This window comes from Leucopleurus acutus (assembly GCF_964270905.1).
Source record: "Leucopleurus acutus genome assembly, chromosome: 1".
NCBI classification, from domain to species: domain Eukaryota; kingdom Metazoa; phylum Chordata; class Mammalia; order Artiodactyla; family Delphinidae; genus Leucopleurus; species Leucopleurus acutus.
The window spans coordinates 173651105-173666223 of NC_139142.1; positions in this window are offsets into that span (position 1 = coordinate 173651105).

The window sequence follows — 15119 nt, forward strand, 5'->3', positions numbered from 1 at the left end:
TTTTATTGATAGAATTTTTTGAAACAGGAAATATCACAAGATACATTTGAGACTGACTTCTGTTCTCTGAAACGCATTATTATACATTTATATTTCCTTAAGGACGAATTCCTTTTCTTCAAGAGGGAAGAACATCTCATCAAAACACACAGACCACTGACAATGGCAGCAGAAAAAAGTTTCTGTCTCCATTAAGTACTTCATACACCCTGAGTTAGAGAACATATTTCTCTTCCAGCAACTGCCATTTGGATACAACATTCTGTGCAGGACTAAATGACTTACATACATTTCTCTTAGTCTTTATTATCAGCATGTGGTGTTACAGGCTCATACCTGCAGTAATCCTGAACATTTAGTCTCTGATTCCAGTCATTAATATGAACAACAGATTGGTTTCTGCGCTTGGTTTCTGCACTTAAGAGTATATTAAAAGTCAGGTTGCAGTATTACTTGGATTCAGCACCAAGAATCAAGGTCATTGTGCATTACACTAAATTACATTAGAAGCCGTAACAGATTGATGGAGGAACTATAATCCCAGTCTCTCTTTACTAGTTCAGCTCAAGCTTCAGAATTATTTCAACTTCCTGTATGGCTTTGGCACTGGACCAGAATCAAACCCTGAAGAATCACTTTTTCTGGAATAAATATTTACTTAAATACCTGATACCCTCCCATAGATAGTCATCCTTTCAGATTGAAAGAAAAAATTGTCACCTGACTCCTTTCTGCTGTCAGGGTGGTGGGCTCAGTGTGATTGTCAAGACAGCCAGTACCCATACTGGAGGGAAGCAGTCATAAACCTAGGTGTAGGTTTGTGATTCTCTGGCCTCATCTCCCCTCATAACTGCAAGTATCTTTTCACCTGTAGGTGCAATAAGAGATCAGTTTTGGGGAACAGAGGATATTTGTGAAAAACTTTATCCCAGTGGTTAATTACCCAAAAAACCCCTACAAACTACTAGTTATTTCCAAGGAGATCACTGAAGAGTTTTGAGAGACTGCTTTTTGTTTTGTTTTATGTTATCCCAAACGTAAAAGTCAGACAGAGTCTCATGTGAAAGAAGCAGGAAATACTGAGTAGGCTGTGGAAACTGGGAATACACAAGAGCCTGAAAGATCTTACAGAGCCTATAAATAATGCTTGAATCAAAAGTTTGGTAGCAGGCTTCCCTGGTGGCGCAGTGGTTAAGAATCCGCCTGCCAATGCAGGGGACATGGGTTCGAGCCCTTGTCCGGGAAGATCCCACATGCCACAGAGCAGCTAAGCCCGGTGCCACTACTGAGCCTGCACACCTATAGCCCATGCTCCGCAATAATAGAAGCCACTGCAATAAGAAGCCTGTGCACCACAATGAAGAGTAGCCCCTGCTCACCGCAACTAGTGAAAGCCCATGCACAGCAATGAAGCCCCAATGCAGCCATAAATAAATAAATAAATAAATAAATAAATAAATAAATAAATAAATAAATTTATTAAAAAAGAAAAGTTTGGTTGCACATCACGGGGAAACAGAACCAACCTGAAAAAGCTCCCAATGGTCAAATGTAGATGAACTTGAACAACAAAATAAAGAGCATGGAACTGAATGATAATAACAAAATATTCAATAAATACATAGGATTCCATATCAATGTTAAAAATATAATTATAGAAATAAATGGAGAAAAGGAATATATTCTGTACATAAGGATGATGAATAATATAAGGAGTTATTCCTCTTTTAAAGTGGGGAAGATTATTTTATCCCCTCAGCCCCTCCTTGCATATGAGATGCACTTAGTGATTGCCCTACAAAAAATAGAGTATGGAAAAGAAAAACACAGTAACTTCACAATGGAGAAAACTCACAAATACTTTAAACAAGTGATGAACCACCTTAATAAACCATGTCAATTACCAAATGATATGACATGATGAGATGTGGAATCTTTCTCGAAAATTATTCATTTATTCTAATCATGAGGAGCACATAACACAAACTCAGCTTTAGGGATAGTCTAAGCAGTGTCTCATCAGTATTCCTCAAACTCATGAAGGTCATGAAAAATAAGGGAAGACTAAGAGGGTCATAGAGCACAAGAGACAGGGAACATATGATGACTATATGTACCTAATGTGCTCGACTGGGTCCTGGAAGAGAAGAATGGCATAGGGTCAAAACGGGTGAGATGCAAATAAAGTCTGGAATTCAGCCAACAGTAATGTACCAGTGGAGATTTCCTAGATTTCACAAATGCAGCATGGCAATGTACAACGGTAACTATAGAGAAAACTGGATGAAAACATATTTGAGACCTCTCTGTATTATCTTTGAAGATTTTCTACAATTCTAAAATTATTTCATAACAAAATATTGACTTATAATTATATAAAAGTTTATAATTGAATTACAAATAGTTATGTTAACTGATTACCTCTTTGAGTTTATACCCTTTTTTATTTTCTAAGGAAGGCATTTTAACTCTTCTTGATTTCGAAAATAATCAAACTATTAAACAAAATAGATTCATATATTTTGCCTTCTATGTTGTTCCAAATTTAATGAAAAGATCCTCTATAAATGTGTTTTCTAAGGTCAGAAATGCAGGAGTTCCTCTTGAAACCTTTCTTTGTCAATAAAGGGGGTATCACAGGAAAGTCTTCTTTGTGCAGATTATAAGAGCTCATTTTTCATGTACACCAAATCTCTAATCAGTTGTTGCCTCCCACATGCTGTTTCCTTAAAATCCAGTTGAAACATCTTCCTGTGTTCTTTGTAGTGACCCTACAGCTCATTATTCCAGTGTTTACTGGAAATTTTTCAGTAAATTAATCTATCTCAACAAGCATGATATTTCAAAGGTCCACAGTTTATGACAGCCAGAAGACATAAACCTAGGCCTCCCAAAATAATTTTCATTGAAGCAGAGCTTCCCAGACCACATTTTAAAGCCAAGCTTCCTCCTTCACCTTTGGACATCACACCTGTGCCATCTGCTTTATTCATTCCCTACCAGAGGGAATGAATTATCTCCTTTTCTTCACATCCCCGCTCTTTCCTTTGCTCAAAAAAGGTGACCAGGTTCAGCTTAGAGACAGCAAGACCTGTTTATTTAGAAAAGGAACATGACTCATGCCGGGAATTCTACAATTTCCAATCCAGTACTGTGTTCAGCAGAGAAGAGAGGACACTATATGTTATAGAAAATGATTTCACCAAATAGTATTTCCTGACAGCCCCTTTAAAATACATAGGAAGAATTTCTAATTTGCAGATTTTGAGGCCAAAATGTGATGTTCTCCTTCCCTGTTTTCACCTGCCCTTCCGCCTCACAGTCAACCACTAATTCTGCTATAGCAATGGGGAATGTGGTTTGCAAGGACCTGACCCGACCACACAGACTCTATTACCTTTTCTTGAACCAAAGATTGGACTCAACTCTCACACCACAAATATACCTGAGAGCCCTCTTGCTTAACTCTGGTTTCACCCTGGAATTGCCTGAAGCATGCAGTTTAAAAAAATTTATTGTAATCTATATAAATTATGCTGTTCACCTGAAACTATGTTGTACACCTGAATCAAATATAATATTGTAGGTCAATTATACTTTTGTTTTTTTTTAATGTGCTCTCAGGCAGAACCTGTGAAGGAGGACTTCCCAGGTGGCTCACTGGTTACAAATCCGCCTGCCATCTGCCCCAGGGGACATGGGTTTGAGCCCTGGTCCGGGAAGATCCTACATGCTGTGGAGCAACTAAGCCTGGGCACCACAACTACCGAGCCTGCGCTCTAGAACGCGTGAGCCACAACTACTGAGCCCACGTGCCACAACTACTGAAGCCTGCACACCTAGACCCCAAGCTCTGCAACAAGAGAAGCCACTGCACTGAGAAGCCCACGCACCACAACGAAGTATAGCCCCCGCTCACTGCAACTAGAGAAAGCCTACACACAGCAACAAAGACCCAAATGCAGCCAAAAATCTAATTAATTAATTAACTAATTTAAAAAAAAAAGAATCTGTGAAGGAGGTCACAGGTGATACTGGTTATTATAACTCACCATGTCATCTTTATTGTAAGCCTAGAGTGATAAGCACTTATGTAAATTCTGCCTCTCAAATTTAAATATGCATACAAAGTATTCCAGGACCCATGGAAGAAACTGTCATTCTGCAGGTTTGGAGTGGGGCCCAGGAACTGGCATCTTTATCAAGTTTCTTCTTTGTGCCAATGCTGCTCCCCCAGGCCAGTTTTTAGTAGCACTACACTTGCAGTACTTAATAACCATGAGGATGCAGATACTGGGACTCACCTTTCTGTCTCTTGTTCTGTTTCCCTATCATTGATTTTAAAAAGCGTTTGCATGCAATAGAAGCTAACTATAGATGGTGGAGGAATACAGAATGGAAGGGTATCTTAGAAGTTCAGAGATGTTTCATTGTTTTGTGCTTTCACTTTTTTTTCCTAATAGGGTAAAGGTTTACGTTTATTAGTAAAAGTCAATCAGTTTTCCTAACTGGATATATTTTTAATTCTCCAATCAGCAATACAGGAGATTAATTGCTCTTCCTTCTCACTAAAATTTGATGATCCCAATTTGTGTTTTATTTATTTATTTAATTTAGGCATCTAGAAATTTGAGGTGCCATCTATTGCTTCCCTGGTGTCCAGCATAGATAAAGAAATGTGATATATGACTGTGGGGCGACCATACCAGGGTTATGAGAGAACAGAAATGTGTAAAGTGCCTGCATGTGGCCAACACCAGAGAGAAGAAGTGAAAAAAGTAAAGGTAACTCATAAATATTCTCAGCCATTTTTTCAGCTATGAACATCTACCTATGCACTGTGTACATAACACCAAATGTACATCTTTTCTATGCATATGCATAAGTCTGTTCTTGGTATAACTGAAAACAAACCACTAGCTACAGAAAAACACACATGATTATATTTTACTTATACCAAGGTTAAAAGTGAGCATAAACTGCTACCCAAGTCCATTGTATCAATTAGCACAACTGAAAAAAGTCCTCTTCCCATTCCAGGCAAGATTGGTAAAAAGACAGTATGGGCTATGAAAAAAATCAGAACTTCTAGCCTAAAAACCAAATAAACTGTTTGAAAAAGAAATGCTCACTGCCTGTGACTGATAAACTTTTCCCCCAACTAAGTGACACCTGGTACAGATCCCAGAGCACATGACAAGGCCATCACTCTGTTGAGAGGAAGTGAGGATGCTCCCTGCCACCTGTGGGTCAGCTTCCCTGGAAGGTCACTCATTTACAGTAGATATATTTTATGTTGCTGGTATATACCTGGCACCTAGGTTTCTGTGAAACCACAGCACATGCCATGCTGACCTGCCTATTATAGTGTCCGGAAGTCTTCCTCATCTCCACATCTAGTCTGCCACGGGACATTTCAAGCTATGTTCACAAAGATTGTTTCATTCCACACCCCATCTCCATCAAACTGCCACTGATCTAAGCCTGGAAAAATGTAATAATCTCTGTCTACTAATAGCATCCAGTCCTTAGTACTGCCCAGGAAATATTTTAAATCACTAGGACAGAATTAGATTTCCTGGATTCTCAGAAACCCAGCACACTTGCCAAGTCTCCATCTCTGTCATTTGTACATCCAAACACACCACCACCAGCTGCCTAAGACCTTGGGGTGAATAATTGGAGCTTCCTTGCTACATTCCTTTCCTCCCTACATTTCCAAGGAACTCTCCATATGTACTTTCAACAAGTCTTATGTAACTGTCTCTAAAAAAAAAACCCAACCAACCAAACAAAAAAACACCATTGTCCTATTTTATCAGTCTTTACAAGTCTCCTAGTGCTAACTGTCCGAGTTAAAACTCTGGTCCATTGAAGCTGCTCCACTCTTATCACAATTAGGTGATCATAATGCTGTATTTGAATCGTATAAGTGACCTCAAATTGATCACTTAAATTTCTCATTGCTTTCGAAATTTTTAAAGTATACATCAAAAACTACCAGGGCCTGCATGGATGACTGGGGGTGAGGAGAGCAGCGGGAACCCTGTGTCCATAATGAAAGCAAAGAAGAACAGTGACTGTGATTCATATGTAGCAAGGATGACAATGATAAAAAACAAACTGGAAATAATCAGGAAATGAAACAAGTAGATTTTTCTCCTAAATTTAGGGTGTGTCAGTTGTGCAGTCAGAGAACAGGTGTCCTCTCACCACATGCGAAATCATGCAGTTCTTCATCTTGTACATCTGTCTTTTACATCATGCTACAGCATCATTCAAATTGGAATATTTTTCTCCTAATTTTACAAAATCTATTAAACACCCATCACAGTCACGTGTTTGTTCATGCCTAAACAACCCCATGACTTATGAATTCTCCAAATTTTCACCTGATCTAATTTTTACAGTAAAGTGATTAACTTTGATAATGTTACATATAAGAGATGGAAGAAACAATAACTGAAGAAAAGCCATCTTAGTGTTCCTCTCCAATTGAGAAGTAATAAACTGTATTAATTAAACAAAATCAACTTAATATGCTCACTGAAGAATTACTCTCATCTTTAATTTCTGAACATGAAAAATTTAATGAAAACCATCCTAAAAATGCCCCAGCATAAAATAAAAGCAATAGTCATGAATTTTGGACCAAAAAAACTCATAAACTAGATTTTTCATGACTAAAGGCAAGTAAAAAAGATGGTTTTGTAAAGGGAAGAGCTAAATTGGACTCCACGTTCCATCTGTTTCTTTGACTTTAATCTTTGCTTTTCATTGCTTTTGTTATTATAATCATACATAATGGACTGCCTCAGGGAACCCTGCCCTTCTGCCTGAATGTTAAAGTGCCTCGGTTCAGCTTACAGGTAGACAATCTGACCCTGTCCACCTGTGGATGGCTGCAAGAAAGAAGAAATTAACACATCCCCTCTCCAAGGCTGGCCATTCCAGGGGATATTTGCAAAGCTTATGGCCTTTTCACTTTACTTTCTCATCTCCTCTCCCTCTCTGTGCTATAAAAGAAACGGGCGTGCAAACCCCGCCCCTCCGCCCCACCCCCGACCCCCCGCCCGCCCCGCCCTGCCAGTTAAGATGGTTTTTCAGAGACACTTATCTGCCATCTTCTCGGTCTTCCGGCTTTCCGAATAAAGTCGTATTCCTTTGCCTCAACACCTCGTCTCCGATTCATTGGCCTGTCATGCAGCAAGCAGAGCGAGCTTGAGCTTGGTAAAAAATTGGGCTTAGCCAGCCAGGAGCCTTGCTGCTCGTGGCTAGCCGCCCTGGTCAGGGAATACTGGGGCAAGGCCCTAAGAGCTGCCGGGACCATTAGTCCTGAGGATCTTCCCTTCAAAGTTCCCTGAAGTGACACCGGCTACCCCAGCACTTGGCAGTTGAGGCAAGGAACCGACCAACTTCAGTTTGGTGCTACGAGTTGATGGACTCGATTCGATTCTGGAACTTCGGTTCCAATTTGGGGAACTTTGGTTCCATTTGGGGAACTTCGATTCCAATTTGGGGAACTTCGGTTTCATTTAGGGCTATGAGTCGACAGACTCTGATTCTGGAGGGTAAGTCGCTCCGGCGTGCACACCAGGAACATATTCCCCCCTCAGTCTGGGCTTTTCCTTTACGGGACAAGCCAATCTGGCTGGAATACCCTGTTAGCGGCGGCAATTGTTGTTGAACTCTACCTGATTCTGGGAATCGGTTCAGTGGGAAAAAGTTCTTTGGTTTTGTATGGTTAAGTCTACCTGATCTGAGAACTAGTTCACTGGTTTTGTCGTGGTTTTGTGTGCATCGATGCTAGAATTTGTGCCTTTTGTATTGGAATTTGCGTCTTTTGTGTCTTGGTGTTATCAAACTTTTAAAAGTGGAAAACCATCTATCCCAAAGGAGAGCACTTTGGGGAATATATTAGATAAATGGGCAAGACATAGCGGTGATTCTATGACTAAAAAAGACATGATAGATATACTATTGTAATAGGATGTGGACCCAATATATCTTAGGATCAGAAGAATGATGGCCTCTGAATGGCTCACTCGCAGTTAGAAATGTTCTGCAAAACAGCAGGGAATTATGGTTTTCTCAGGGTATATGCCCAGTAGTGGGATTGCTGGGCCATATGGCAGTTCTATTTTTAGTTTTTTAAGGAACCGCCATATTGTTCTCCAGTAACATGTATACACCACCAAATGTAAAATAGATAGCTAGTGGGAAGCAGCTGCATAGCACAGGGAGATCATCTTGGTGCTTTGTGACCACCTAGAAGGGTGGGATAGGGAGGGTGGGAGGGAAACGCAAGAGGGAGGGCACATGGGGATATATGTATACGTATAGCTGATTCACTGTCACACAGCAGCAACTAACACAACAATGTAAAGCAATTATACCTCAATAAAGATGTTTAAAAAAGAGCAGGGAAAAGAGATGAGATTCTATATGTAGGAGCATTTATGCTATTGCATCAGGAGGAAAAGGAGTCAGAGGGCTGCCATCTTATGGTGCAACAGTCTGAAGGGAAACCCAAGTGGAAATCTGTTCAACAAAGGAAGAGGAAAAAAATGAGAGTGGGGACATGTTATTTCAAAACTTACACCCCCCTCCAGCCTATCCAGCTCCTTCAATGGCCGAGCAGGCTGCACCAGCAGTAGTTCCAACTGCTCCCCTCCCATGCCGCCAACATATACACTGCCTCCTGTTTCCCCTACCCATGGGGATCAAATAGAAGTTTCTATGGTAAACCCCAGGGCACAGGGACCTGGTTTAGTATCACCATCTAAGACCCAACCGGGCACCCAATTTGGACCGGGAGCCACTTCTAGAGCAAAGCAATTTCCCTCGCCCCGGTATCCTGTAAGAGGCCAGGACTCAAGTTCAATTTCCCTTGTACTTGAGGCGTCTGATTCTGATTTCCCCACAGGAGCCCCAGGTACCATTGACAGTGGGTAGGAAGTTGATTGATTTTCTAATAAATATGGGTGATCTTAAGAGGCTTGTAAATATTAAACAAAGGGAAAACAAAAGTCATCCTAGGAGAAACTTGCCTGTATCTTTGAGATACAAATGTCCTATCCGGTCTTCTCAAAAACCCTTATCTCTGCCATCTTTTTAAAATGCAAATTTTGAAAAAGAGGGTACAGCAATTTAGAACTTGACTTGTTTTCCATAATTATTAGTAGAAAGGGTTTAGCCATCTAGACAAGAGCTTGATGTGTTCCATCTGCCAGAAACCCAACTTTAATCCAAACTCTTCTGTAAACTGATGGGTTTTACATTGCTGTACCTGACTCAGGGCTGAACTTTTGAAATGAGAACTATGATGTCTCTGTTTGTACGTGTATTTGTCTTTGGATAACATTGCTGAGGTTAATCTGTAAATTAGCTCTATTTAATTGGCTTAAAGAAAAGTAATTGCTTACAAACCAAGCAATTCTACCTACAAGAGAAATTAAGCTAAATGAGTTTCAGGTACATGTGAACTGGGAAATATCTAGTATTAAGTAAATGCCTGGTATTAATGTTTAAGTTTGTTGATCTAATTAATATAGACATGTCTTTAGAGCCACCAACATTAAGTATAGTACTTTCACTGCACCTAGATTTAAAAAAAGTTAAATGAAATCTTGTTATATCTGTTGCAAATTTGTCAGCAAGAAACATAACTTGATATGATGAAATTTTAAATGTAAATGACATAAGCGCTTTTAGGTAAACTATAAAAATAATTATGTTCTAAAAATCATCTAAATAGTTTCTCCAGATTCTGGTAACTATTACTTGCCTCTTGGTTGTCAGTAGAAATTAAGGTTTTTAAGAGTCAGGGTTTCTAATTTAAATATATAATTAAAGCAACTGAAAATAATAAAACATTTCAGTATGGTAAAATGTGTGTTTTCAGTAAAGATGGTATGAGGAATGGAATTACATTTTACTGGAAAGTTTTATACATGGTCAGGATTAACTAAATTTAGATTGAAGTTAACTAAGTAAATCAATTTTGTTAAGTAAGCTAATACAAGACTGGAATTTGATCTCTCTGTTAGAAGTGCTCCTTTTGATAACAGATTGTAAGTTTCTATGCCCTTAGGTGATCCATATTTGTTTTCTTTTAATCATTTTGTGACTTCGGTTAAATGAATAAGTATTCTTTCACAGTGAGCTACGATCCTGTTGTGTTTTAAAACATTTTTGATATTTTTAACAAACTTCCCAAATATCAAAAATCTGACCAAAGTTTTTTAGCCTCCAGCTGGCTCTGGGGCACTTCGAAAGAACATCTCAGTGAGAAATGTCAAACTACGTTTATTTGGTATGTTAAAATTACTTTAAAAACTTTGTCAAGTGATTGGAGATGAACCTTAGGTTATAGTGTATGGGTAAATGCCATTTATATAGATATACAAAAATTTATATGGAAACCTTAACATCTGATATGTCCTGATATGTTATCAATCATAATACTAGCTATCCTAAAATGGTATATCCAAGTTTCCTGCTAATTACATTGTACGCAAACCTTTAGCCATGCTGTTTTAAGTTTTGTCCTGATGCTTTTACAAAATGAGGATTTTCAAGAAGACTGATAAAGAGGAACTTTTTAACAGATATAACTTTCTGATAGCCTTTAGAAAATATCACTGGACTGGGTAACAAAGGACAAAACTAATGGGAAACATGATTATTTCATCCAGATGAATGGGAATTAATTACATGGGACTGAATGAACTGGTAAATATGATTTATAACTTTATGACTTTGGGAAATATACTGGCTTTGTTGCTGAAATCTCGGCTTCTCTGTGCACCGATGCTGAACAGAAATACAGAGACACAGATTTTGGAGGAAGAGAGAGATGGCTGTTTCTACCAGGCAGAGGGGAAGACACAGCAGGCTAGCACCTCAAGAACCATGCGGTCCTTTGGGGATCGGAGAATATTTTATATGTGGGGCTCGCAGTCCAGGGTATATGATAAGGATCAAAGTAGTAAAGGTCTTGCATTCTTCTTCTTCCTGCATTATTTCAAAACAGTCACAGCTGGCGTCAAGCAGCCTGGTAATTGGGTCCGTTTGTCTCTGGGTTATCAGCCTGTGACTGTAAGGCCAACTGGCCCGAGGCAGGGGAACACAATCAGATTCACAGGTTGCAATCAGACCGAAATTCTCCGGACCACCCAGTTCCAGGAACTGACCTGGGGACTTTGCACCCGGCCCAGCCTTCCCGCCTTTCGAGGGGCGGGACTAATGGTCCCCCAGGATACCCGAAAAGACCACCAAATAAGGAATACCCTGCGCCCTCCCAGATTCACCACACCCCTTTCCCTTCTTCCCCTATAAAGTCTTGCCCAACCCTCGCCTGGGTGCGACTTCTCGGGCCCCTTTCTCTCGGACCAGTGAACCTCGCCCGGGAGCGCTCCCTAATAAAGCTCACTTGAAGCTTTCCTCTGTTTCGCGGTGCCGTTTGTTAAGATCCGACCTTACAGTGACTTTTTTCTGAAATGCAAATACTACAAGGGGTGATTTGCTACAAGGGAGTGAAGGATGTAACTCACATAGTGTTAAAGAGTAATAGGTTAGCTTTGTGAAGTACAAATCTAGTTACAGATAGTAACAGTTAAAAAAAAAAATGTAGGAGTGATTAACTCTTTCAGGCCAGGCTATGTCTCTTCTCTAGCCTGTTCACTGTTAGCTTTATTTTCCTTGTTCTCAGGAGAAGGAAAACTTCATTTCTATTATTGCTGCAACAGCTTTAATCTTTGTTTTTAGGAAAAACCTTTTCTCTTATGCTATGACCTACAACAAGTTGATAAAGTATGCCTTTGTAAACAAAGAGGAAACATCTTTTTCTACCTGATCCTGCCAGAATTTGTTGTCTCCAGCTGACTCTCCTGTGAACTTGATATTATGTTAACCACTGTTTTAATTTGTTCTTTGTTTCAAAATTGCTTGTGCTTTGTGTCTCCCTGCTGTACTATGTCTTTGTCAAGGTTACTATCTACATTACTTATATCTTGTCTATTTTATAAGATTGTTGTCTCTTGCAGTACCCAGTGTATAACCAAGCCTCCAACAAAACTTCTATAGCTAACTATCTTACAGAAATAGATCACATTTATAGCATAAAATAATTGTAACAATGTGATTCTAGGTATGGGAAGAAACAAGGGAAAATGTCTCCTGGATCATAATTAGAGGATCCAGAGAATCTTTAAATATCGATAGGGCCTAATCCGAAAATTTGCACCTGGAGTGGTATATCAAGATTTTTCACCTGACCTGGGATGAGCCTCCCAGCACCATGGGACAAAATTTGCTCATAAAATGTCTCTCAAATATTGGTCAAATTCCTGACCAAGAGGAGAGGCTCAATCATCCGCGACTGCAGCTCTCCAACATGAGCCAGTGAACCTTGAAAAACTCAGGGAGGAGAAGAATACCTGCCCTCAGCAGCCATCAGACTGCAGCCACTCCCTGCGGTAAGCCCTGAGGAAACTCAGGATGTGAAAATACAGCATACAGGCCACAGATAGGTGTGGTGCATATCAAAGGAATTATTTCAGTGAGCCCTGACCCTTGCACTAAATTCCTTAACTTGAGATGCGGTCTCCAGGCTTGAAGCCCTCAAAATTCCTGACAAATCTCAATTTTAAGGTTGTAAATATTTTTTCAGTCTACAGATGTAAAGTAGACACTTCCAAAGCGGAACAAAAGAAAAATCTCAACATTTGGAACACTGAACCGATGGCAGAAACTCCCAGAAAGATCCATCTGACGGAGCAGTTAAAACGTTGTCACCCCTTTTGCCACAAGATTGTGGCATGTGACAGTGGGGAATTGTAACAGGGAAGAGCTAAATCGGACTCCATGTTCCATCTGTTTCTTTGATTTTAACCTTTGTTTTTTGTTGCTTTTGTTATAATAATCATACATAATGGCCTACCTCAGGGAATACTGCCCCTCTGCCTGAATGTTAACTAAAGTGCCTCTGTTCAGCTCACAGGGAGACCATCTGACCCTGTCCACCTGTGGATAGCTGCAAGAAAGAAGAAATTAACACATCCCCTCCCTGAGGCTGGCCATTCCAGGGAATATTGCAAAATTTAAGGCCTTTTTACTTTACTGCCTCAATTCCTCCCACTCTCTGTGCTGTAAAAGAAACTGGCATCCAAACTCTGATAAGATGGTTTTTCGAGACACAGGGCTGCCATCGCTATCATGTTGGTCTGCCGGCTTTCCAAATAAAGTCGTATTCTTTGCCTCAACACCTCGTCTCCGATTCATTGGCCTGTTGTGCGGCGAAAGTAGTGAAATTGGACTCCGTAAAAATAGCAATTAGCAGAGACATGGAAATCAAACAACAAGGACGGAACACATTGCACTGGTCTCAAAGGCCATCATAAAAATCACAATGAATAAATGGTTGAGAGGGCTTTGAGAAAAGGAAACCCTTTTATGGTGATGGTAAGATGTAAATGTGGAACAGCCACTATAGAGAACATTATGGAAGTGCCTTTAAAAGGTAAAAAGACACCTAACGTATGATCCAGCAGTGCTACCACAAAGAGTATATGCAGAGAAAACCAGAATTCGAAAGACACATGAACCCAAGCTTGCACTGCAGCACCGTTTACAATACTCAAGACGTGGAAACATAAAAAATGTCCATGGACAGATGAAGAGATAAAAAAAAAGTGATACATGTACACAGTGGTATATGACTCCACCATGAAAAAGAATGAAATAATGCCATTTGCAGGAACGTAGATAAACCTAGAGATAATCACACTAAGTAAAGTAAGTATCCGAAAGACAAATATAATATGATATAACGTATAGCTGGAATCTAAAAATGCACATGATTGAAATAATTGAGGAAACGAGCAGACACAGGAACCTAGAAAAAAAATATGGTTACCAACTGGACAGAAGGGGTCAAGGGATAAATTAGGAGAATTAACAAATACATACTATTTCATATAAAATAGATATTCAACAGGGATCTACGTATACCAAGGAAGGGCTATCAACACTCTCTAATAAACTAAATGGGAAAAGAAGCCAAACATGCACAGATATGTATATATGTATAACTGAAAATGGTTCTGTATCCCTACAACATACACATTGTATATCAATGTCACTCCAAAAAAAAAAAAATTAATTTATTAAAAAGTGGTAATGAGACACAAGATTTGAGTGTTTCTTCTAGCACATTCCTCTTTTTTTACAAGCCCCAAACAGGATTTCCCCTAAGGCTCTGGTTGCTGGCATAAGCAGAACTGGGCCTAAAGAAATGCTGGCCTTATGACCATTTGCCACAAAAGCAACCTCAAAAAGACTGCTTATGGGCTTAATATTCACAAGGACTTCTGGACTCTAAATGATGCCTGACATCACAAAATGTCCAGGGCTAAGTGTTCAAAAATCATTGAAAACAGGGCAGACTTTCAAGAAGGCAATTTCAACAGGTAAATTCTACTCACACTGTTTATGAATTAAAATAGCCCATAAGAACATGTTCAACACAGCAATTAGCAGAGACATGCAAATCTAAATCAAAATGAGGATTCACCTTCACCAGTTGGTAAGGCAATCATCAAAAATTGAAAATGAATAAATGACGTAGAGGGCATGGAGAAATGCAAACCCATTTATTGTACTGGTGAGATACAAATTGTAACAGCCACTATAGACAACATTATGGAAGTGCCTTCAAACCTAAAAGGAGAGTTACCATATGATCCACCATTGCTACCCTTAGGAGAGTATATGCAGAGAAAACCAGAATTCAAAAAGACACATGCACTCAGAGTGCACTGCAGCACCATTTACACGAGCCAAAACATGGAGGCATAAAAAATGTCCATGGCCAGGTGAACAGAAAAAGAAGAACTAATATATGTACGCAACAAAATATGACTCAGACATTTTTTAAAATTAATTAATTATTTTTGGCTGCATTGGGTCTTCATTGCTGTGCGCGGGCTTTCTCTAGTTATGACGAGCAGGGGCTACTCTTTGTTGTGGTGCGTGGGCTTCTCATTGCGGTGGCTTCTCTTTGCTGTGGAGCACGGGCTCTAGGCTTGTGGGCTCTAGAGCACAGGCTCAGTAGTTGT